Source organism: Acinonyx jubatus, chromosome C1 (genome assembly GCF_027475565.1).
Source record: "Acinonyx jubatus isolate Ajub_Pintada_27869175 chromosome C1, VMU_Ajub_asm_v1.0, whole genome shotgun sequence".
Lineage (NCBI taxonomy): Eukaryota > Metazoa > Chordata > Mammalia > Carnivora > Felidae > Acinonyx > Acinonyx jubatus.
Genome location: NC_069381.1, coordinates 157,001,478 through 157,023,347, shown reverse-complemented (window position 1 = coordinate 157,023,347; position 21,870 = coordinate 157,001,478). Strand labels below are relative to the sequence as shown.

The following is a 21,870-nucleotide window of genomic DNA, read 5'->3' as shown; positions in this document are numbered from 1 at the left end:
ACGGGGGAAGGGCAAAGAGAGAGAGGGAGACACAGAATCCGAAACAGGCTCCAGGCTCTGAGCTGTTAGCACAGAGCCCGACGCGGGGCTTGAACTCACGAACCGCGAGATCATGACCTGAGCTGAAGTCGGACGCTTAACTGACAGAGCCACCCAGGCGCCCCTATTTAGTTTTTTTTTTTAACAAAAAAATTTTTTTGGACTTACAGAAAAGTTGCAGATAGTATAGAGAGTTCCCATATGCCTTTTACTCAGTTTCTCCTATTGTTAGCATCTCACATAACCATGGTACATTTGTCAAAATCAAGAAACCAACATCTGAACGTTACTGTTAACTAAGTTCTAAACTTTATTTAAATTTCTTAAGTTTTTCCACCAATGTTTTTCTGTTCCAGGATGCAATTCAGGATCCTATATCACAGTTAGTTGCCCTATCTCCTTAGTCTTCTTTGGTTTGTGCAGTGTCTCAGACTCTCCTGATTTTCAGGACCTAGATACTTTCAAAGAGCACTGGTCAGGTATTTTGCAGAATATACCTGTGTTTAGGTGTGTCTAATGTTTTTCTCATGATTAGACTGGGCTTGTAGGTTTGGGGGAGGAATCCCATAGAGGTGAGGTGCCCTTTTCATTATACCAGCAGTTCATGCCAGTAACATGACTCATTACTGTTGATGTTACCCTTGATCACTTTGTTAAGGCGCTGTCCAACTTAATAGTAAAATTACTATTTTTCCCTTTCCCCTGGAAACAAGTCACTAAATCTAGCTCATCCTCAAGTTTCACCTCCTGGAGGAGAGTATCCAAAGATACACATTGGAATTCTTCTGTAAGAAATTTTGCCTCTTCTCTCCTATTTATTTAATCATTATATTTATATCAGTATGGACTCACATATACTTATTTTGTACTTTATCATCTAGTACTTCATTATCCAATACTGATAGGAATGCAGAATGATGTATTTTGTTGTTCAAATGGTTGCAGCTTTGCCCCCCGAGACCACTTTCAGTTCAGCTTCGGTGTCCCTTTGGCAGGCTCGCCTGTTTTTTGTATGTGATGAAATACACATAACATAAAGTCTACCGTCTTAACCATTTCTAAGTGTACTGCTCAGTGATATTAAGTACATTCATATTGTTGTGCAAACACACAACAAATTGAGTATTTCTGTACTTTCTGGTATGGCAAAATGCTCCAGTCTTATCTTGTATTTTTTCTGTTTTAGCCCTAGAATCAGCCCATTCCTCCAAGTCCAGCTTCCCTTAATTGGAGAATGATATTTAAAAACCAAGATCCGGGGGCACCTGGGTGGCGCAGTCGGTTAAGCGTCCGACTTCAGCCAGGTCACGATCTCGCGGTCCGTGAGTTCGAGCCCCGCGTCAGGCTCTGGGCTGATGGCTCAGAGCCTGGAGCCTGTTTCCGATTCTGTGTCTCCCTCTCTCTCTGCCCCTCCCCCGTTCATGCTTTGTCTCTCTCTGTCCCAAAAATAAAAATAAACGCTGAAAAAAAAATAAATAAATAAATAAATAAAAACCAAGATCCGGGCTCAGGGTGTGTTCCTTGCTATTGAAGTGTCACTGCTTCTAGACGTTCTCATCAGACAGAGCTAGGGAACATGAAAATATATTGATCTATAAGTATTTAATATCATTAAGATAATTAAATATCTATAATTATTTCTATGTCTGTCTGTGTCTATATTAAATTGAATATGAGGCCATACCGTCTCTGACTCTAATTGAGCCCCACAGGATTCATTTTAGCACTTTCCCTTTGCTTATTTGTAACTTCTTTGTCTGACAGTGAGAGACCTAGCTCTCATTATCTACCATTTATGTACTTATTTTTTCAACTTCACTATACATATGAAATAGTTTCAGAATTGTTAATATTTACTCCTAGAAGAAGCAAATTTATCAACTAGGGTACCATATTTATATAGTTTTCTCTCTTTAGCTTTATGATTTCCAGTCAAAACACCATTTTCCAAAGTCATTTAGGTCAGCTCCATTTTACCCCCCGACCCTCTTCAGTGTGATCTATGAAGATAAATGATATGTATGTCAGATATATACAATCTTCACCTGTACAACAAGTTAGATTCATTAGCTCCAGTCTACATTCCATCCTAGGATTCCCTGACATTATGGTGTGATTTTCTTTTGATTTGCACACATTATAGTTCACTCTTTATGATGTACAGTTCTATAGGTTTTTACAAATGCATGCACCTACCATCCTATTACCATACAGAACATTTCCATCTCCCTAAAAATTTCCTTGGGTGATAAACCACTTCCCCTTCTTTTAACCTCTGGCAACCACTAATCGGTTTTCCAATGTTATAGTTTTGCCTTTCCCAGAATATCATATGAATGGAATGATACATTGCGTAGACCTTTGGTCTGGCTTCGTTCACTTAGCAAAATCCATTTAAGATTCATGCATGCTGTGTGTGTCTGTAGGTCATTCCTTTTTATTACTGAATAGTATCCCATTCTACGGATGTACCCTAATTTGTTTTCCATTTACTTAAAGGGCATCTTGATTGCTTCCAGTTTTTGACAAGTATCAATAAAAGTGCTATAAGCTTTCACATATAGATTTTGTGTGAACATGAATTTTCATGGGTAAATACCTAGGCGTGGGTTTGCTGGTAAATACCTAGGCGTGGGTTTGCTGGATTGTATGGTAGATTTATGTTGAACTTGATAAGAATCTGATACTGTCTTCCAAAGGGTCTGCTTTGCATTCCCACTAGCTATGCATTCCCACTACTTTGCATTCCCACTAGCTATGAACATGCATTCCTATTGTTCTGCATTCTCACCAGCATCTGGTATTGTCAGTTTGGGGATTTTAAACATTCTATTAGTTATGTAGTAGCATCTCGTTATGGTTTAAATTTGCATTTCCCTAATGACAAATGCTATTGAATATCTTTTCATATACTTATATACCATCCATATATCTTCCTTGGCAAAGTGTCTGTTCATATATTTTGTCCATTTTAAAATTATTTCTTTTCATATTGTTGAGTTTTAAGGGTTCTTTATAAGAATAAAGATCTCGATGTGAATCCCTACCAAAAATGTGACTTACACTCAGGTTTTGGCTTGTCTTTTCATTCTCTTGTCAACCACAGACATTTTTCATTTTTATAAAGTCCAATTTAGCACTTTTTTTTATGTATCGCACTTTTGGCATTATATCTAAAAACTTATCACCAAACCCGAGGTCACACAAATTTTGTATGTTTTCTAAAAGTTTTATAGTTTTACATTTTACATTTAGGTCTATGATCCATTTTGAGTTACATGAGGTGTATTTTGAGGCCCACTTTTTGTGTGTGTCTGGACATCCAAATGTCCCAGCACGGTATGGTGAAATGACTGTCCTTTCTCCACTGAATTGTCTTGGCACTTTTGTCAAAGAGAATCTCTAGAGCTGGGTATGATCTTTCCAGCAAACAAACTCAGTGCTAAGGCCCTAAATGTAATAATGCCCTGGCATTTCTTTGAGGTTTCCATCACCTTTATTACCACATGTAGTTTTTAACTAAAACCTCTATTTCTCAAGGTAGCCTGTTTTGTTGTTGTTGTTTGTTTGTTTTGTTTTGCTTTTGTAGGTAAAAGAATTCCCAGGTCCATTTCTTTCATCTGCCTCCTAGCAGTGAGTCTTTCCTGCAACTTTGTGGGTCTCTAATTTTAAGGAACGAGTGCTCAGGTTAATTATTACCTGTGGATCCTTTGAAGATAAAAGGTGCTGGTAAGTAGTGCCAGTGAGTAGTGCAGTTAGAACAATATTGACTTTCTGATACCTGCTTTACTTCCCTGATGGGGTTTTCTTCCTTGATATTGTAGAGAGATGGAAATTTAGGAGTTGTACCGAATTACTCCCTCAGGACGCAGAAGAGGTTGGTGGACTTCTGCATGGCCCTGGGTGATAGAGAGGAATCAATCTTGCCTTCCCAGGCAAATTTATTTCTCCATGCCCCTGCTCTTGATCATGGGACAATGTAAATCATGTCGTTAACGCACAATGTGGACAGTGGTGTTGGGGTGACTGTTGACAGTCTCTGTGTAAAGATCACAGTGTGTCAAGGGGCTTTCAGGGACTTACAAGGGGTTGATAACACATTATTCCTCATTTCCCCCTGGAAATAACCTAAGGAGATAGGTGTTTCATGTGAAGACAAATTTTTTTCCCTCATGATACTTAAATCACACATGGGTGAGATAGTCATCCTTAGTCAAATTGCTTTCCAGCTGTGGAGCTGTGAAATCAAACCTGTCATGTGCTTTCAAAATTAATCAAGGATTGGCAAACTTTTTCTGTAAAAGAGCAGATAGCAAATATTTTAGGCTCTGCAGCCCCTGCATCTCTATAGCAATTACTTAACTCTGCCATTGTATACCGTGAAGACAGCAATTAACAATAAGTAAATGAGTGGGTGTGGCTGTGTTCCAATGAAACTTTGTTCACAAAAGCAGCATGCACTGGACTTGGCCCACAGTCGATAGTTTGCTGACCCCTGAACTAGACAAATCAATTTGCCTAGTTAAAAAAAAAGTCTCAGTTTTTATTGGGATCTTGTTAAATTTATAGAGAGAAGTTAAACACCATACATCCAATGATCTCACTCCTAGATATTTACAGAAGATGAATGCCTAGACAAAATGTTCATACAAAACCTAAACACAAATGTTTACAAAAGCTTTATTTATAATCATCAAGACTGGAAACAACCCAGGGGCTCCTGGGTGGCTCAGTCTGTTGAATGCCTGACTTTTGATTTTGGCTCAGGTCATAATCCCAGGGTTGTGGGATGAAGCCTCATGTCAGGATCTGCATTTAGTGTGGAGTCTGCTTAAGAGTGTCTCTCTCTCTCTCTCTCTCTCTCTCTCTCCCTCTGCCCCTCTCCCCTGCTTGTGTGCACTTGCTCTCTCTTTAAAAAAAAAAAAGACGGAAAACAACACAATGTCCATCAACTGATAAATCACTAAACAAATTGTGGTGCATCTAAACAATGGAATATCACTCAGAAATAAAAAGGAACAAACTACTGTTAAAACTGTTAAAACATAATACTCAAAAGTATTATGTTAAGTGAAAGAAGCCAAACATAAAAGCAACATGCTATATAGGGTCTATGTATAGGTCATTCTAGGTAAAGCAAAATTATAGGATCAGAAAACATTAGTCCTTGCCAGGACATGGAAGTGAGGGAAGGGAATTAATCATAACTCCTGATTAAAGTGTCAGCTTGGCCACAAGCATACGTATTTCCATCTTATATGAATCTAACTGCACAGGAATATCTTTTATAACAGTTGGACTTTTTTGACGAAATTTTTTGTTTTATTAGAAAATTTAAATTCTTGGGGTGCCTGGGTGGCTCAGTAGGTTAAAGTGTCTGACTTCAGCTCAGGTCATGATCTCACAGTTCGTGGGTTCAAGCCTCCTGTCGGGCTCTGTGCTGACAGCTCAGAACCTGGAGCCTGCTTCAGATTCTGTGTGTGTCTCTCTCTCTCTGCTCCTCCCCCACTTGTGCTCTGTCTCTGTCTCTCAAAAAAAAAAACAAAAACCAAAACATTAAAAAATTAAAAAAAAATAAAGTAGATGGGAGAAAATCAAGAAACTGTTTATAGAGGACGTAACCATGGTTGTGATTCAAAACAAGCCAAATGTATTTCTATATATAATGGGTCTCTCTCTATAAGAGGTTGGGTAATGCTTCTGTGACTTCCCAAATCAGGATGAGTTTGCACCCAAACTCATCCTGGGTTGGGGAAGGACTTGGGAGAGGTGAATTCCTCTGTGTAATGAGGTGAAGAATTAGAATACTGGGGAAGGGTGGGGAGCAGGAGGAGAGAAGAGATTAACATTGGCATGGGGGACATGTGAATGGGTGGAGGAAGAAGACCTGAGAGCCCTCAGGGCAAAGCACCCTAAAAGGGTCTCCCTCTGACTCTGAGTACTCTGCATTCAACCAACTAATTGTCTAACCAATCAAGCAGGCTTTGAGGGTCAGAGTTGTCCAAGTAGGGACAGGAGGGTCCACACCCCCAGGGAGTTTGTGTCCCCAGCCAGCACCTTCCAGCATTAGCCAAGGATATCATGTTCCTTAGGACACCCCCACCATTGCCCTACACTCTGTTTCTGGGGATGTGTCTCTATCAGTCAGCCAGGAAGTGCTTCTTCAGCCCTATTTTGGAGGAAAATTTCTTTCAATGAGACAGTGCAGTTCAGGTAGAGAAAATAGATGAGTTCTCATGCTAGTATAATCTTTGAAGAGAATATATTATAACCAAGGGCATGTATTCTTTCTAAATATATCTGATTCTTCCAATGAAAGAGTGCGGTCTTCCCTCTGTGCCATGTTAGGGGTATAGGATCAGTATATCCTAGGAGTTTGGGCTTAGAGGAAGGAAGGGGTTAGCTTAAGCTGTGAGTGCCTGCTTTGCCTTCTAAAAGGTGACAAGGGGAATGGAGCGAGATTGACAGTGGTTTGCACACCCGTCCCCATCCTGAGGTCTTCATTTGTGCCAGCTCAGCTGTCCTATTTAAAAAACACTTTGTGTTTTCATAATACATTTACAAAAATATACCAAAATAAAGCAAAACCAAAACAAAATTACTCTAAAAGCATTCAAGGGTTTGTCAAAGTGAAAAACAAACAAACAAACAAACAATAAAGAGCCTACCCTAACAACTTGCTCTTTGATAGGTATGAATGGGAACATTTTCCTAAAATCAATGATACTTGTCTTTTGGAAAGAGTTGCTAATGTCCAGTGGAGTCAGAGCAGGTAGATATTGGGTGAAGGGTGTACCTGAAAGAGGACTTCAACTACCTCCATTCTGACCTCAGTCTGTACTTTCTAAGTGATTAAGTTATTCTTTCCAGCTTATCACTTAACTCAGGCAAAAGACTCCACAGCGAAGCATCCCATATGGGAACCAAAACTACCCATTAAGCAATAACAACCGACCTGACCTGACTTGATGTGACTGACCCCAAGACAATGATCAACCCGACTTTTACTGCCTACATCTATGTTATGTACCCACTGACCTTTGTCCCACATTTTCTTTATATAAATCTAGAAGATATTTTCAGCACTTTGGAGACCCTCTTTGCGAAGTCTTCCTGGTGCTGGCCTCACTGAAATAAATGCCTGTCTGGTTTCACCACCACTTATCTTGGATCTTGTCAGCAGCAAGTGGCTGAACCTGGTCCATTTGGGACCCTGGAGCCAGGATCTCTTGCACCCCTGTACCCCAGTTACAGATCTATGGAGGTGCTGATGTGGTAGACCCTGGGTTAGCCAGGGCAGGGCCAAGAATAGGGTAAGAGCTGCTTAAGGATCTATTGTGTCTTTGCTGTTAACCTCTCTGGGAACTGAACTTGGAATTCTACAACGAGTTCTCCCCACCAGGTGTGTATCTTGAGGAGGGGAAGCCCCACCCAAGGGAGGCTCTTCCTGGTACATGGCTTGATGACATCACTGCAGGGCAAAGGGATTGCTTGACCACCTCCGGTGGAAATGTTCATGGTGCAGCCACACAGCATCTGGGGGAGAGTGAGGGAAAAGCTGGGGATAGAGGTAACGGTAAAGGAAGAAAAATAATAAATGCATGAAAGGCAAGAATGATCTAGTTGGTGAGGAAGAATAGAAGTGCTCCCATCATCTCTAACCCTAAACACCCCCTGCACACACATACACACAACTTAACTCAGGCTTTCGATCCTTGAGACTGATCAGCACACTGAGATCTCAGTGGAAGTACTTAGCGTTTCTCTTCGATCATAAAGAGAATGTTTGATCATAAAGAAATGTTGTCAGGCCATCAACTTCTTTGGGGAGGGTAACTTTAGTCTCTTCCTTCTAAAGGGGAACAGAATTTGCTGAATTTGATCACTACTGTTTTGTTAGGACTGGCTGTCCCACATGGAAACCCATAAATGCCAGAACCTGGTGATGATGGAGATGACTCACAGGCACCATCTTTGATCTCGAGGTTTCCTGCTGAGAAGACCCCTCTTACTGATTCTTTCTTCAGTGAACACTGTTCATCTTTCAAACTGAGCTCAAGCATCACTACAGGAAGCCTTCCTTGACCATCTGACTAAAAATCCTGTTTACTAGATTTTTATATGATAAAAGTGACACGTGCTTACTTTAAAACGATACAAAGATATATAATTAAAATAATAAGAAGTCCACTAACTCTTACTCTCGAACTCTACTCCTCTGGGATAACCAATGTTGAGCTTGGTACGTATAGTTCCACTTCTTTCCTCGCCAAATACAAACTGATACACACCTATGTACAAACACTTGCTTGTTCTTTTCCTCCCCCCACTTGCCGCCCCCACACGAAGTCACATTGTACCAGGACTCTGCAGTTTGCTTTTTTTCCTTTCGTTTAATAATATCGCATAGACATCTTTCTATTTTAATAGCAATGTCGCAGTTCACAATTTGATACTTGTTACAATGCCTGATTTTAATTTTTTAAAAAACCCTGCTGTACTGTCTCAGACTTCTGAAACAAGATGATTGCCAGTGGTATCTTACTTCTGCTTTACAAGGATATGTAGTAAACAATTTATTTAATATGATGTTTGTTTTTAGTTTTTGCTAACTAATCTTTATCATGGGTGAGATGGAATCCTGCTCATCCCACTTCAAATTTGTATTAGGAGAAGCTGCAGAATTTTTTCAAGTGACTTTTTGACATATTTCCATTTTACCCATGACTTTTCTATGTAACTTATGTTTCTAAGTTTAAAAAAGTTTTTTAATGTTTTTAAGGTTTTTTTTTAATTAAAAAAATTTTTTTTTAATTTTTATGCATTTTGCATTCTTGGAATAAACCTTTGTGGTCGTGGTATCATTTTGTGACTTTACCGCTGAATTACATTTGCAATACACTATTTTACTTGTTTAGAAAATTTAAATCTATATAACTGAAATTGCTCTGTAGGTTTTTTCTATTTATCAAGCTCTGTGCCTCTCTAGCATCCTAGTCATAATTCTATCATAGTACTTATTACCTTGATGAAAACTATGTATCTAATTGTCTATGCATCAACAACCAGAGAGCGGGGAGGAGGTCATATTCAGCTTTCTGTCCTTTGTGCCAAGCACAATGCCTAGGGCATGGTAGAAGCTTGAGGCATCTGTGTTGAATGAAGGAATGAAAAGCTTTTAGAAATATTTTCCTTTAATTTTAATAATGTTTGTAGTTTGCCATATGCTATCTTTAGATTTCTTTTGTTCCAATGCCAGTAATGTCCATGTTTCTATCCTCGCTAGTTCCCTTGCAGAAATACCATCACCGAATACAACACTGCACTTAAAAGGAATAAACTAGGGCCACGTGTATCAGCACGGATAGATCTCAAAAGTATAAGGCTAAACAAAAAAAGCAAGGATATGTATAGCATGACACTATTTAGAGTTTTAAAAATGCAAACAATACCATGCGCTTGTGCTGGTTGTGTACTGTTGGCTCTCAACCCCACTGCGAGCCTTTCTGGGAACTCTTCTGGATTGCAAGGGGTCGGCAACCTGTCAACCACATGTCACAGGCTCCGGTTAGGTTTTGCCAGGGCAAAGCATTGACAGGAGACTAAAAAACAGAAGAAAGGGAGAAGTCACTTTTCTGTCTGTGCAGGTTGTGTGTTTCCAGCAATGGCAGCACCAGCAAAAGGAGGAGGTGACTGAAAACGGGCATTTCAGTAGTATCAGGGGCTATGTTAGCAGCAGCAGTGCCAACCTGTATCAACCCAACGAGAAGGAAACCAAGTGAATAGCTACTCTGATCCCATTCTTCTCTTCCCCTCCACCTCTCACCAGTACTTCCCACAGGCCAAAACCAACCAGAAGTCAGAGATCAAGAGAGTACAGTGAGACAGTACAGCTCAGTTTTCGGAGCACAAAGAAACATGGAGAGCAGATCTGGGGGTGGGGGGCAAGGGGATGAAACTAAACGTTATCCCATATGCTTCTCCAGCCCTTTTTATACCTTTGTAATTCTCACTATTAAATCTCCCTTTGTGTGTAACACATAGAGTGGTTTCTATTTTCCTGACTGGAAAGTAACTGATTTAGTCTAGTTTAGGGATACCAACATATACAGCAAAGGAAAAATAACTTGCATAGGAATAATAAACTCCATGTTCAAGATAAGAGTTACTTCTCAATGGAAGAAAACAGAATGGAATTGGGGACAAATACACAGGCAGCATCCTATGTATCTGAAATATTTAATTTCTTAAGCTGGAAGTGGAAAATATGGATATTTTTAATGTTATTCTGTTTGTTATATTATTCTCTATTTTTTATATGCCAGAACTATTTAGCCATCCTAATGATTACATATGTGTGTGTATATATATGAATAAGCTGATGAATAAACAAATGAAAACACCTGACTCTGAATTCTGACTCTGTCATTTAATAGTTATTTGAACTGAGGTAAGTTAAGCTACTTAAGTCTCTTGAGTCTTTGCATGCTCATCCATAAGGCTAAGAACATACCTTACGGGACTATTGTGATGATAACTGGAAGAATATATGTAAACAGGCCCTAGCACAGTGCCTAATACAGGACAAGCCCTTACTAGATCATAGTTTCCTTCTTCCTGAACTTTCAGGAAGAATAAGGCCTTGATTTTGATAAACTTTTAATTTCAACAAGTGTGCTATGTCTCAAGGAGGCGTTTTCTTTCTTTTCTTTCTTTTTCAAAGCCTTTCATGTTCCTTCTCTGATCATAAGAGAGGTGGTTGTCCAATGTAGAAAATTTGAAAAATACATAAACATATAGGGATGAAAATAAAAATGCACTGTAGTTCTGCTCCTCATAAACTGTTATAACTGTATACAAGTATTCAAATTAGAATACTACTATATAGTTCTGTGACATGGTTCTTTTTTTTTTTTTTAGCTTGTATATTTCTATTTTTATTGAGAACTTTTAACAACTTTCTTGTTTTGGGGGAGGCAGTGTCATCTAATTGACGGAACGAGGGGGGTGGGTATAGAATTTGACAGTTGTTACCAGTTGGCTGGTGACCTTTAGCAACTCACCTACTGATTTTATGTGAGGGCAGAGGAATTTCACAAAAAGAAGAGATGAGGTGTGATATTTAAGGCCTTAAAGCCTTAGTCTACCTGTTTTATAGCTTTCATTTTTACAAAGAATTTGAATATATCAGTATAGCTTATTTCTTTTTTTAAGGCGGAAGAAAAATACAAGGAGAAAAAAGTCAGTAGTATGAACTTAAGAACAATCCAGGCAAAAACTGAAAATTATCAACTGTTATCATCTTAACTTTGAGTTATCCCAACACTTTAAAAAAATCTTCGGTTTGGTTTTCTTTCCTAATAAGGATTACTAGTAACATTAACCATTTATTATTTGGGAGATCATGAAAATTTAAGGTAAATACAATCTATTTTCTTTAGCTGGAAAAGAAATTGCTTGATAACAAATGAATTTACACAACAGTATCATTAAATACGGAGACTTTAAAGAGACAAATAATATATTGAACTATTTTGGAAAGTACACACAGGACAAACACATATTTTATCTGTATATATTCTAATGGCTACTTTTTAAGAAATTTTAAACATTCTGCCATTTATTTCACTGACCTATTGTTGACAGTGGCTGATGAAATTTTCATTTTTTGCATGTATTGCTTGCTGGGTTTCCTTCATCACAAGCTCTATCTTTGTCTTTTCTTTTTTTTTTATTTTATTTTTTATTTTTTAAAATTTACATCCCAATTAGTTAGCATATAGTGCAACAATGATTTTAGGAGTAGGTTCCTTAGTGCCCCTTACCCATTTAGCCCATCTGCCCTCCCACAACCCCTCCCATAACCCTCGGTTTGTTCTCCATATTTATGAGTCTCTTCTGTTTTGTCCCCCTCCCTGTTTTTGTATTATTTTTGTTTCCCTTCCCTTATGTTCATCTGTTTTGTCTCTTAAAGTCCTCATATGAGTGAAGCCATATGATTTTTGTCTTTCTCTAATTTCACTTAGCATAATACCCTCCAGTTCCATCCATGTAGTTGCAAATGGCAAGATTTCATTCTTTTTGATTGCCAAGTAATACTCCATTGTATACATAGACCACATCTTCTTTATCTATTCATCCATCAGTAGACATTTGGGCTCTTTCCATACTTTGGCTATTGTTGATAGTGCTGCTATAAACATGGGGGTGCATGTGTCCCTTCGAAACAGCACACCTGTATCTCTTGGATAAATGCCTAGTAGTGCAATTGCTGGGTCGTAGGGTAGTTCTATTTTTAGTTTTTTGAGGAACCTCCATACTGTTTTCCAGAGTGGCTGCACCAGCTTGCATTCCCATGTGACATGGTTCTTTAACTTCACAAGATAAACATTTCCTGTATCAAATATTTTATGATGTCACTTCTGCTGGCTGTGTAATATTCAAGGGGTTGGGATGTTTAGATTTTTCTAATATTTCACTAATATAATTAATTGTGCAATGAACTTCCTTGTTGATAAACCTTTCCCACATTTCTCACTATTTCCTTGGACAAAATACTTGTGGAAATCCTGGTCAAATTGTATGTGCACTTGATGACATCTTATGGGCTATGGCTATCTTGTTTTCCAGAAAGACTGTAAAGAAAGTAAGAAAGATTGTACCAATTTATACTGCCTCTAGCAATGCTGGAGAGCACTACTTTTCCACATCAGGAAGATACTTTTAAAAAGAGAAGTTGGAACAGACATGGACTTACCAGTGGAATCTACAGCAATAATTCCAACTGGCTTAATGTTTAAAGAATACCAGCAAAGTGCCATAACTATACAGAGGAAAGGACTTCCACGGGCCACTGAAATCTAATTTTAACAGGTTGCCACGCAGAGGGATTCCAGTCGAAGTTTTAAGTGTCAATTGCTATCTGGAATCAACTATAAACATGGACACCAGTTGGATGTGATTTGGGAACCAGCTAATCTGTGGATTTTCTAAATCCAGACCTGCTAGAGATACAGTTGGGAAATAATGCAGAACAAGACAAGCACTCTGCTCCTGGCCAAGGCCTGCGACTTTGATTTCCTGTTTCTTGAATGTTCACCTCTAACCTTTCCCCTGCCTCCAGTTTGAAGGGCCTGAGACCCACTCTGAAGTGGTTAAATCAGAAAAAAAGTAAGATAGCAAAAAGCATCAGCTAATAAGAGCTTCCACTCTTTGTTAATTAATTTCTGCAACTCTAACCCTCTGGCATCTGCCAGCTTCACTCTGTATTGCAGCCAATGAATTTCAAAAATAATTAAAGTTAATGAACTGCTCTTTGTGATAGGACCCTGAAAACTTAACAGCCATAATTAGTAGGAAGTGCAAAGTGGGGAAAGCGTCACTTGCTGATAAACAGAATTTCCTCATCTTGTTGATACAAGAGTCCTGGCCATATGTGAAAGTGATGCTCTATTGAGTCAAAGGAGATGTATGACTGGGTTTACAAATTGAAAGTAAATGAAGGACAAGTACTGATCTTGAAAATGATCTCCCTAGGCTAAAATCAGACCCCTCTCCCAACATTCCACAATTATTGTATCAAAATGTCAGTAAGAATTCATGATAAAGTGTCCAGCAACCTTAGAGGGTCAGTCATCCCAGCCAAAGTAGGGCATCGAACTTTCCATCCTTTAGTAACCAAAACAAACAGGAAAATTAATGAGTGCTGAGAAGTCAAGCACTAAATTGATGGTAGCTCTCTGAATTCAGTTTGGGAAGGATTTTTCAGTGTGAATTTCTTTAAAGCAAATGCAAATAAAGAGTCTGGAAATAGTGGGAAAAGCTCCGTGGCTGGAAGGAAGTGACACATCTGAGCAGGTGGAACCTCACCTAGATGTGGGGTTTCCCAACGGATTATACACATGCCTGCATTCTACTGTAAGGCGATTTTATTTATTTATTTTTAAAGATTTTACTGTTAAGTGATCTCTACATCCAGCATGGGGCTTGAACTCACAACCCCAAGAGCAAGAGTTGCATGCTCCACCAACTGAGCCAGCCAGGCTCCCCAGTAAGATGACTTTACATGGTAAATGGTCAAACATGTTTTTTCAGCTTAATAGTTACAGATTAATTGTAATTCATATTTAAACCATTCAACTAGCATGGCAAAACCTTCATTTCACAAGTGAACTTTTTCTTTCAAAATGAACACATTTAGGGGCCCCTGGGTGGCTCAGTTGGTTAAGCAGCCGGCTCTTGCTTTTGGCTCAGGTCATGATCTCACAGTTTCATGAGTGCAAGCCTTGCATCAGGCTCTGTGCTGACAGAGCCTGCTTGAAATTCTTCCTCTCTGCCCCCACTTGTGCTCTCTCAAAATTGATAAGCTTAGAAAAATAAAACCATTAAAAAAATGTATCTCAGTTGAAAAAAATGAGATGAGTTTAAAAACTAAATATGAATGCAGGTAGAATTTGGTTCTGCCAAAATTTGAAAGTCTGGAATGCTGTGGGAAATTTCAAGGGAGCTACTTTATAATCTTCTTTCTTGAGCTTTAAGATGTACATGTCATCAAATCTAAGGATATCTCAAGTATAAAATGAACCGTTATGAAGAAACAAGAAAATGCTGCCAACTAACTTACGGCCCATGTGCTCTGAGCACTTAGAATTTTATTTTATGTGTAACAAAAGCTCACTTTTAGACTTACTTGTCATTATTGTTTTTACAGCTGGAACGCTTCACGAATTTGCGTGTCGTCCTTGCACAGGGGCCGTGCTCATCTTCTCTGTATTGTTTCAATTTTAGTGTATGTGCTGCCGAAGCGAGCGCAGCCATCATTTCTTTTTTAGTTACATATTACAGCGGTGTTTCTGTGCCTTCCTGTATGTGTAGTAGGTTTCATTTAGTCCATGTCACATTATGATCATTTTGAAGATGTTTTAACAATAAACCTCAAGTCCTGTGGTACTGACAATGCACATAACTCAAGGGAAGTGACAGCCAAGCACCTATGACCACATTTTTGCACACAGAGGCAATGGCGCTGGCAATGCGTCTTTGCTGCACCTGATTTCAGAGGAATAAAAAGGCGCGAAAAAATGTGCGTCTTAGAATAGGTAACATGCACTAACACCTTCTTCAAGGTGCTCCTTAAAGGTCCCTGGGGATTGTTTCCTTTCTTGGGTCTGGGCTTTTTCCAGGAGCAGAGATCACCAACAGAGGTGAGGTAATTCAGAAAGCCTTAGAGGAAATAATGAGTTGGATGTCAGAACGCTGTGATACTTCCTACTGTCTTGTGCTGCATGGGGTCCTAACTCAGTCAATAGCCAGGCTGGCACAACTAGGCGACTTCATGCAACAAATCATCACTCAATTGTGATGAATGTGTCAAATTCCCAATTAATTCAAGGGTAGAGCTTATGTAGGATTCACCTCTGTGGCTTCATCACCCACCATGCATTGCACAATATAGGTAATAGATGAAAGACGGTTGACAAGACTGCTAGTTGTAGACAATTCATAATTCCTCAGTGAAATAATAATGATCTTTCAGTAGTGATATCCTCTAATAACTGTTCACTATGAGTGGAATTGTGAGAACTTATGATGAGCCGAAGCATTGTTCTAATTGCTTTACATTTCTTCAATTCTTTTGTTTTTTCTTCAATTTTTTTGTTTTTATTTATTTTTAAAATGTTTTGTAATTTTTTTCTTGAAAGAGACAGAGACAGAGTGTGAGTGGGGGTGGGGCCGAGAGAGAGGGAGACACAGAATCCGAAGCAGGCTCCAGGCCCTGAGCGGTCAGCACAGAGCCCGACGCTGGGCTCGAACTCATGAGCCGTGAGATCATGACCTGAGCTGAAGTCGGATGCTTCACCGACTGAGCCACCCAGGCACCCCTAACTGCCTCACATTTCTTAATTAATGTACTACCTAACAATCCCCAAATTAGATACTATTATTATCTTGATTGTACATATGAGGAAGCTGAGGCACAGAGTCATCGGTTAACTTGCCCAGTTGTGGCATTTCAGAGCTAGATTTGAACTCAGGCAATTTGGCTTAGCATTCATGCACTTAACCATTATACTTTATTGCCTCTGCCATATAATGCTTTACAGCTGTAATAAAAGAATAAAAGCAAATAGAATTCTCTAAACCTGCAGATACTTAGTAAATGTATAAAGTAAACCATGCTCTCTGGATTCTCCATAAACACTTATTTATTGATCGTTCAGAGAATGAGGCAGTAAGAAGTACTCCACGCCATGTTAAAATTAACGATAACAAAACCCATGCCATCAGCGAATGCACTGAAAAAGGATGGAAGACTGATCTTAAGACTGTGACCATGAAGTTAAGGCAAAATGTCAAACCAAGGCAAAAAGTTTCGGGCTCTCCAAAAAGCACCTATAGTGGATACACTAACTCAGCATGTAAAAATCCTCACATGTGCCAGCCGAGGGTAAAGTTCAGGCCTCCTTTTGACCACACAAGCCCTGAGACAGTATTTGGAATTTAGTGAGCTACAGCAATGAATTACCTCGAACTGAAATCAGACATGACGAAGTCTCGTCATTGGTTGAATCCCGGCAGACTGTGGTGAACACTGTGTTAGGGAAGTTAATTAAACCCAGAAATTGAATTTTTCTTTTTTAAAGAAATGGCCATTGGGTGTTAATCAGCTATAAAGAAGAAAGCAGAAAGCCAAGGGGATCCGTAAAAGAGTTTTGCCCTGTAAGCACAGTTGCCTCACCTCTGACCTCCATAACTGGCAAAGAATTTGGCTCTGGCAATATTCTTTGTGAAGCGAGCAGCTTGAATCACTGCCACCAGCCAATGAGTTTTCTCTACTCCAAATGAATTCTCCTGAACCACTGAAACTAAGGTCTATGTTCCTGAATGGCTATTATTTGGAAGATTTCTAGAGATACTGCAAAATCTACTCCTGACCCCCACCCCCTTGCCTGGAAGCTGCAAGTCGTGATATTTAGCCTCTGCTCCAATGGAACAAAACTCACAGAGAGGAAAAACTGGCTGGGCAAGTGATACACCCAGGGTGAAAATGGAAACTGCCTTGAAAAATTATGAAGACACACCCAAAATGAGCAAGTAATAAAGGAGGGACTTATTTACTGTGCTACCTCTTACCTTTGAGAGAATCCACATGGCTGAAGTCCTGATTTTTTATTGCATCAGGGTGTGATATTTTGGGGACAGGCAAGGAAGAGCAGCTGAATTCTACCGAGTCTGAAATCTTCTCTGAGTCAACTGTAGTGAATTACTGACCAGCTACCACAGGGTCATATTCAGAAGTTTCCATTTCTCTCATGTCAATAGTCTGGAGATCTTCACAAAATATTGCAATGTACATTTACGGTAAAAACTGATAGACGTTCCACTACCATTGCTAGTCCCATCCACTACTACTCAAAACAGTCTGTTAATAGTTTGCCTTTTGTGAAAACATATTCCCATACGGTGAGTTGGCTGACCAAGCATTCTAGCACTTTCCCAGCCCCAAGAAAACCATTTAAGGCATTGTTGCAAATCGTCATGTCATCTCCAGGTCCTGTCTAGTCACAAGGTTCTATCAAAACAACATATCACTTGGAGAAGTATTCAACTCATCCATTCAGATCCCATCCCATTTAGTGTTCTGACTACGCATTCTGTTTCAAATGAAATAAATACTCCCTAGTCTGCTGCTGAATGCTAAAAATGGAATCCTTTTGAAGAAACAAAAAACAAATAGTTATATAGGTAACAATATTATTGTAGTTTGTTTATTTTTAAATGTTTGTTTGAGAGAGCATGCACAAGCGGGAGTGGGAGAGGGAGAGAGAGACTCCCAAGCAGGCTCTGTACTGCCAGTGCAGAGCCTGATGTGGGGCCTGATCTCACAAACCATAAGATCATGACCTGAATCAAAATTTAGAGTTGGATGCTTAACAGACTGAGCCACCCAGGCCGCCCCTGTAGTGTATTAATTTATTTTGGCAAGTGCAGTTCCTGGCTCATTGTAAATACTCAAATATTTATCAAATAACTAAAGCATAAATATGTGGTGGATATTGAATGCAGCTGGCCATTTTGTGTACCTCCTCCTCCCCATCTATCACTCATTGTGTCCTAGTCACTTTTTCTACGTGATGGCTCCTGGACTGCTCTGAATCGCCCTGTGTCCTGACCCTACTGTGACAACCAAGGTTTAGGTAGTCACCTAAGGGTTCCTTCCTTTCCCTCACATCCACAGGGGTACCGATTTGACATCTCCCTCCTCTGTGTGCCTGCAGCATGTTACCTAGGGGCTGGGAGTGCCGGGGGCCATGTGGGAGCACATGGGTTTGTCTGCCTTCCTTGGGGACTCCCTCCCTCTTCGCCCATTCACCTGTCATGTCTCATCCATCTTCTATGGTGGCAGCAGCTATGCCTATACAAGAGACCCCAGACATAGTTCCGACAGAAAAAAAGTGGACATAGGACATAGACCGTTTTCTAGGGAAAATACACAAATCTCCAAGAAAAATACACAGAAAGAACAAATCCCACTTTTTGCCAAAGAATGCAAAATTAAAAGGAATAGGATATACCTATCAGAAAGACAAGCAATAAAAGGAATGAGAGAGAGGATGGGGAAAGGCATTCTTTCGTTTGGGGAAAGTAAATTCATACAACTTACTCAAGGACGACTTGGAACATGTATAAAATCCTCAAAAGGGTAGTGTCAAACTCAGGAACTTCATTTCTAGGAATTATCTGAAGGAAAAAGACATTACACGAGATGTGCAGTTGACCCTTGAACAATACAGCTTTAAACTGCATGGATCCACTTACATGTGGGTTTTTTTTTCAATAAATACAATACTATAAATGTACTTTCTAGCCCTTACAATTTCCTTAATAACACTTTTCCTCTAGCTTACTTTATTGTAAGAATACAACATCTAGTACATATAATACAAATATGTGTTAATCAACAGTCTACATTACCAGTAGGCTTCCAGTCAACAGCAGGCTATTAGTAATTAAGTTTTAGGGGGCCAAAAACAATATGTGGATTTTGAGCAAGGAGTTGATGCCCCTAACTCCTGCATTATTCAGGGTCAACTATACATACATGGATTTCAATACAGCAATATTTACAATAGCAAACAACAGAAGTTTAGTTAAACAAATTGTGCTACATTCTGAGAATTGTGTGATCATTAACATGATGATGTGTGTGTTTGTGTGTGTGTGTGTGTGTGTATATATATATATCCATACATATTTGACACAGAGAAATGTTTTGAATATTGTGTTCAGTGAAAAAGCAGACCACGGAACAGGTGATTGGATGTGATATTTTTGCAAAAAGATTTCTAGCATGTTTATGCTTATTTAAAAGTCTGTAGGAGGGGCACCTAAGTGGCTCAGTTGGTTAAGCATCCAACTTCAGCTCAGGTCATGGTCTCGTGGTTCACAAGTTCAAGCCCTGCGTCGGGCTCTGTGCTGACAGCTCAGAGCCTGGAGCCTGCTTCGGATTCTGTGTCTCCTTCTCTTTCTGCCCCTTCCCTGCTCATGCTCTGTCTCTTTCTCTCTCTCTCTCTCTCTCAAAAATAAATTAAAAACATTAAAAAAAATTTTTTTTAAGTATGTAGGAAAAAATATAAAATACGAACAGTGGTGAGAATATGGAAATTTACATTTTAACCTTTCTGCTAATATACATTTGTGCTTTTGGCAAAGTATGTGTTTTATCTCAGCAATAAAAAATAATTGCTCATGCGGAGCAAAATGTTTTCATTTTTCTATTCTTAATAAGAAAACCCACAAAATTACTGAAAGCTGAAAGTGTTAATACTTTAACCACTTATTTTACAAATAAGTGGACTGAGGCCCTGAGAAATTAACTGACTTGCCCAAAGGTGTCATCCCGGGCCACTTCAAGGTGAGGGACAGAGTCAGAATCTGAACCCAGAGCAGTTCATTGCTCCTCCTAAAGCAACACGGTATTTCTGAAGAGGACTCAAGCACAGAAGTGTTACCAGGAGGGCTGAGTGGCAGCCCAGTCTGTGGGCACAAGCAGTCACTGGCTCTCAGTAGATCTTGAAAATGGCCCAGAACACAGCCTGCTGAATAGCTGGAAGAAAACTTTCAGAGCATGAAAAATGTTCCACCAGTCTGGCTGACAAGCTGTATTTTCCCATTTGGTAGGTGAAATCTTCTCCAGAAAATGCCATATTATAAAGAGCTCCTTTCTCTGAGGTGTGAATGATGTCTTTCATGAGGAAGGCTCTAAGGCGATAAACTGGATGCCAAGAATAATTAAGCAAGCCCCACGGCCAGGAGAAGACTAAATGCACGAGTCTCCATTCAGTGCAGGTTGTATCAAATGGACAGATCAGCTGATATCAGTTAAAGAAAAGAGTAATTAAAGATTCTTACGCTGCCCTTGCCAGAAGGTTAGCTCTTAAGGTGACGCCGAGAGACCTCACTACTTCAGTCAGTACTGGGATCTGAGTAACACTCTGAATTGAGTCCTGCATCTTTACATCTATATAGGGGGCAATTAGCCCGCTTGCAGTGGAGCTTTTAGACAGCAGTTGCTCCCCTGGTGCCTTCACTCAGCCTCCCTTAGGCTTCCTCCAGGAACGTGGACCAAAATCCAATAAGATTTAAAATCATTTTCTTCTGGTCAGGAAAGGGCGATACTACCATCTTCGAGCTGGTTAGCAGAATATTTTCAGTTCAGTAACACCCTCAGTTACTGAGCTGATCTGGCTACTACATATTTTTCCTGAACTGATTTTATGTACTTTTTCTTTGAATGGATCTCTACTCCTTGCTTTCCATGGGGCCCTGGGCTAAGAAGGCTCAAGAGCTTACCAAAATGTGAATCTATTAGTGGACTAGATTGGGCTGCATATAACAGAAGAATGCATAATATCTGCCTAAGATGGAGAACAGTTTCTGGTCTGGAATAGACCCTCTATTTTTTATTTGCTATATTCATCAAAGTGGCTTCTATTCTCAATGCCATCTCATGATCCAATATAACTGAGAGAGCTCCATCCATTTCAACCCATTCCAGGCAGCAGAAAGGATGAAGAACAGAAATTACATGAAAATAAGTTCTAGTGGAACCTTGCTAGCCTTGTCTTCTTGAGGTGACTTTGACCCTACGTTCTCTGATCCAGAATGTATTTCTCTGGCATTTTAACTTTTAAAAGGCAGACATGTCCCTCACTTCCCATTTCTGACACCTTACTCTAGTCCTGAAATACTACAATGAGAATTATCTTAGAAGAAATGATCACCTTTTGCCTCTCTCTAGGTTGCAGGCCAGGATTCCTCCAACTTGTCCTAATGCATCTCAAATGGCCCAGAACTGTCAGTGCAAAATAAACCATCCCTAAAGAAGTAGAATGTTAGTCCTCCTCTCTCCACTTTTCATGAAGTCCTGATTTCACTGAAAAAGCCCATTAGAGGTGGACAGGTAAACTTACTTTTCCCCATACTTAACATAATAAACAACTTCCTCATATTTAATCTAAATCCCTCAAATACAAGTCAAACCAATTTTATGTTTTCTCTTCCTTGAAAATGGAGACCACTTAGCCACCTTATACCTAAATCTTAGAAATAAGATAAGATTTTTGTTAATAGGTGAGATATGTGGATTTAGATTTCTACTTTTTGGGGAGAGGATTGCAAGGAATTATGGTATTTTAAAAATACTATTTAACAAGCTAGAAAACACGTTGGAAATAGATCTATAATGAAAACAGATCTATAAGCACTGTACTCCCATGGCTTAAAAACTCGTGCAAACATTTGAAGATATCATGGTCCACTCTTGTAGTT

General features: G+C 39.4%; 1 long non-coding RNA gene and 1 other non-coding gene across 3 annotated transcripts in view; both read right to left on the bottom strand.

Annotated features, from left to right (window-relative positions):
- Positions 1–998: 998 nt before the first annotated feature.
- LOC113595314 (uncharacterized) overlaps positions 999–21,870 on the bottom strand; it is a 35,533-nt gene continuing 14,661 nt past the window's right edge. The window contains exons 4-5 of one of the 2 annotated variants that reach the window (XR_003415801.2): positions 9,492–9,641; positions 999–1,606 (exon numbers count right to left, since the gene is read on the bottom strand). This is a non-coding gene — a long non-coding RNA (uncharacterized LOC113595314). Of the gene's footprint in view, positions 1,607–5,124; positions 7,576–9,491; positions 9,642–21,870 lie in introns of those variants that run through there. The other variant, XR_008295432.1, reaches the window with a different exon arrangement.
- LOC113598317 (U6 spliceosomal RNA) lies at positions 14,744–14,850 on the bottom strand. The gene has a single exon (XR_003418995.1). It is a non-coding gene; the product is annotated as a U6 spliceosomal RNA (small nuclear RNA).